The sequence below is a fragment of the Penaeus monodon genome, chromosome 8, assembly GCF_015228065.2.
Source record: "Penaeus monodon isolate SGIC_2016 chromosome 8, NSTDA_Pmon_1, whole genome shotgun sequence".
NCBI lineage: Eukaryota > Metazoa > Arthropoda > Malacostraca > Decapoda > Penaeidae > Penaeus > Penaeus monodon.
The window spans coordinates 14,552,114-14,557,113 of record NC_051393.1 but is presented as its reverse complement, the minus strand read 5'-3'; positions in this window follow the sequence as shown (position 1 = coordinate 14,557,113).

The following is a 5,000-nucleotide window of genomic DNA, read 5'->3' as shown; positions in this document are numbered from 1 at the left end:
TATATATATATATGAATATGTGTGTGTGTGTGTGTGTGTATGCTTCATTTATTCAAGGGTTATTATTATTATTATAATTATTATTATTATTATTATTATTATTATTATTATTATTATTATTAATGTATATGTGCTGTCCTATATAGATAATCTTTACACGCTATACTGCAGCTGTGTATGTTATATTTCATATTCATATACATTACTTTGATTTTCATTTTATTTTCCTTACTTCCCATCGTATCATTAGCCCTTTTTATAACAGAGACTTTTGTATGTAGGTGAAATCTAATATATAGATGTCTTCCCTCTAAATCTTTGTTTCTGTGGACGCCAAGAAATACGTACGTTTTCTTTCAGGACTGATATATAGGTAGACTATACTAAATGTCGGTGATTAGGTTTCTCTGAATTACGAATGTCAAGGAAATATATTATGTTTGTAGCAACGTGGTTATATTATACCATAGCGTAAGATATTACAGCTTATCATTCTACTAAACAGGTTTGTCATTATTGTTATTCAAAACAGTTTTTATTGTTATTCAGAACAGGTTTGACGTTTGCTGTGATTTCACGAATAATAAAAGTGTCTAGGGATTGAATGTTACATGTGGCCGCGACGCAACAGGCGAGGCTGGCGAAATAAGGAGAAAACTCTCATAAATATTTGAATTTCGCGGAGCAGCGGTAGCCTTGAAGTTCAGCGTTCAGTTTCAGTTTTTTCCTATGAAAACATTTACAATACTTTCTCAAGGTCATTAAAGTAGAAAAATAAAATATATGTATGATTATTTCACATGATGTATGATTATTTTCCCAGAAGACCTGGCCAGTCATTGGGATTATTTCATATAGTTGTCTCTACTGTTTGGATAGAAAGGGATAAAGTGATAATAACAATAACAATGATAAAGATAATAGAAATGACAATAAGAAAAAAAATCAGTGAATATCAGCAAGAATATTTTCATATGTTGTATATAGCACATAAAAATGTGAAATGTCAATAGTCTCTCTCTCTCTCTCTCTCTCTCTCTCTCTCTCTCTCTCTCTCTCTCTCTCTCTCTCTCTCTCTCTCTCACTCTCTCTCTATCTCTCTCTCTATCTCTCTCTCTCTCTCTCTCTCTCTCTCTCTCTCTCTCTATATATATATATATATATATATATATATATATATATATATATATATACCTCACCATTAAGTATAATTGTAGTCTATATGATCTTACGTCAACAGTGATAACGACTGTCATAAAATTCCTGATGCCAATTCGAAGTACCTTTAAATTATAAGATCTCCAGCCAATGAAACATTATATTGTCGCGCGATACAACAAGACGATGTTTAGAGATGTGGATTTCTCTCTCTTTCTCTCTCTCTCTCTCTCTCTCTCTCTCTCTCTCTCTCTCTCTCTCTCTCTCTCTCTCTCTCTCTCTCTCTCTCTCTCTCTCTCTCTCTCTCTCTCTTTTTTTTTTTTCTTTTTTTTTTTTGGGGGGAGGGGTTAACCTCAGGGTAATTCTGGCTCTGTACCTGGGAATTCCTGTAGTTCGGAGTGCTGTAGTTGTTTCTATCCAACAACAACAATTAATCAATTGTTCTATACTGATTTTTTCTATTTTTGGTCAATTCCAGTAGATAAGATATAGTACATAATTGATAGCATTGGTTGTATCACTTAGTCGTTTTGATAATCGTGTATCTTACGGCGAATTAAAAAGAAAGGAACAGTATTTTTTTTGTGTGTGTGTAAACCGGACGCTTTAAATATCTTTATAGATTAAGGAGTTTCCTCTGTTTGTCTATTCATATTTTCTTTCTTTTATAATTTTCTTCTCTACCCATAAGAAAAAAAAAATAAACATTTTCTTCAACAGGAAAATATTGTATGTGTGAAGAAATTAAGTGGAAACAGAAACTGAGCACTAAATTCGGAAATAGGCTATGTTGGTAATAAACAAATAAGATGTTCGCTGTTTGCTACCGGCATACCTACTTTGTATTTTGTATATATATATATATATATATATATATATATATATATATATATATATATATATATATATATATCTGTGTACTGTTCCTGCAATCTATAAGGCTAAGATGATTATCATTAGTAGTATTATGATACAACCAAAGATGTTAGGCTACAATATTGTACTACTTCTGCTACTACTACTACTACTTGGCTACAATTAATCATAATAATAATAAAATTGATAATGATAATAATATTAACAATAATAATAATGATAACAATGATAATGATAATAATAATAATGATAATGGTAATAATAATAATAGTAATAAAGATAAGAACAGTAATAATAATAATAATAATAATGCTGATGATGATAACAATAATGAGATGAATGATACAAATAATATTAATAACAATAATATTACTGATAATAATGAATACTAATGAGAATGAGAATTGTAATAGTGATAATCATAGTATTGATGAAAATGTTAATAATAATGATGACAATAATAATAATAATAATAATAATAATAATAATAATAATAATAATAATAAGGACAATGACAATAGTAATAATGATAACATTTACAAAAAAATCAATAATAATAGTAATATTGATGATAATACTAATGATAATAGTAAAGTAATGATGATAATAACAATGAAGTCATAACACTAGTGATAATGATAACGATAATAATAATAATGGCATTGAAAAAAGTTGATGTAAAATGGTAAATAAGAAAATAATAACTATCGTAATTATAGATATATCGGTCATAATTATCATAATAACAATCATTATCACTATAATAATGATTATGATAATAATAATGGTAATACACGTGATGATAACATTGATAATAATAATCACCAATTATATGCCCGTTTTCGTATAGTTTCTAAGAAATAAAAAACTTTCGATCTGCAGTGTTGAAGAATGGGGACCCCAGAAAAAAAAAAAGTGAAAGAGGATTATGTTCCATATAAGTTGAAATGCTTTATAATAATCTAAACGTTATATTTTAATTATTACATTTACGTTCGTTGTGTTCAGATGAGTCGCAAGTAGGAAAACCGAGAAAAACGTTTCTTTGCTAATTAAATATTATCTTTCATTATTTCTTTCCTGAATTTCTACCCCCCCCCCTCTCTCTCTCTCTCTCTCTCTCTCTCTCTCTCTCTCTCTCTCTCTCTCTCTCTCTCTCTCTCTCTCTCTCTCTCTCTCACACACACACACACACACACATCAATATATATATATGTGTGTGTGTGTGTGTGTGTAAATACATATATATATATATATATATATATATATATATATATATATATATATATATATATATATATATAGATAGATAGATAGATAGATAGATAGATAGATAGATAGATAGATAGATATAGATATATAAACAGATGCCAATTAATTTCTAAACGAAACAACTGACTTGACTAACTGCAGGTTAATGAAAGAGTTGGCTAAATAGTTTTGGCGCGTATTACTAAAATCGTATAACCCTGGGACGGCCGCACGCTGCCTGGGAAACCCGTCTTCGTTTCCCTGATTTTCCGTAAAAAGCATATGTTCTGAGTGTATTTACGATGTATTTGAGTGTATTTATGATTATGAAGGGGGAGTGGGAGTATGGGTGCAAGGGGGAGACTGAGCGTGAGGGAGTGACTGGGAGGGCGAAGGAGGTGGGGGTATGTGTGGGAGTGAAATGAGAAATGAGAAAAGAGGTGGGAGTGGGAGGGAGGAAGATAGAGAGGGAGATGGACAGAGAGATATATATATATATATATATATATATATATATATAATATATATATATATATATATATATATATATATATATATGTATATATATATGTATATGTATATATATATATATATATATATATATATATATATAGATATATATATATATATATATATATATATATATATATATATATAGAGAGAGAGAGAGAGAGAGAGAGAGAGAGAGAGAGAGAGAAAGATAGTGATTGAAAGAGAGAGGGAGGGAAGAAAAAAGAGAGAGAATGAGAGACAGAGAGAGGGAGGAGGAGAGATAGAGAGAGAAGTACTGATGATGATGGTAATGACAATTACAGTAGAATATTGATGAAAATGATAGTGATTCTCATTATAGATATTTATCCTGGATAATTATTATTCATAAAGACAAAAAAGACTATTGATAGACTATTGATGACACTGAACTCGAGAATGATATAACTGATATAACTGTTTGTCTTAAAGACTTACTCGACAAAAGAATACCGAAAAAGACAGTGATTATGGTGAATGTTCAATCAAAGTGTTTCGGTCACATCTCATGCGTTGATAAGCTATCTTGATAACAAGAATGTTGACAGTGATAGTAATAGCGATGGTGAGGTTAGTCATGATAATGATAGTGGTGATGATTATCTGTATAATGATTATATCATCACTACTTTTGAATAAAGTTATCATTACATTGATTATTTCATTATTACCATCACTGACACTAACATCATGATCATTGTCATTATCATTATGGTCATTAGTAATATTATCCTCGCCATAATTAACACACACACACAGCGTGTGTGTATGTGTGTGTGTGTGTGTGTGTGTGTGTGTGTGTGTGTGTGTGTGTGTGTGTGTGTGTGTGTGTGTGTGTGTGTGTGTGTGTGTGTGTGTGTGTGTGTGTGTGTGTGTGCGCGCGCGCGCTTCTGAAGTACGCGTGCGTATGTACATTCGTTGCATTAGGTAAAGATTGCCTGGTTTCTACCCATGACATCATGGGAATCCCGAAGGAGAGAGGGTGAAGCAACATATGGAATTCCAACGTAGTATGTACACAAATATAACTTCGTCCTGTTTTGCCGCTTTTGAAAATAACAGCAAATGTTAAAATATTCCTCGTCTAATACACGCTTCTAGCTTTTCAATTCCACTGCAATGTTTTCCTCTGACACGCAACACCTGGCAACATTCTGATGATCATCGTACTTTTAACCCTTCCA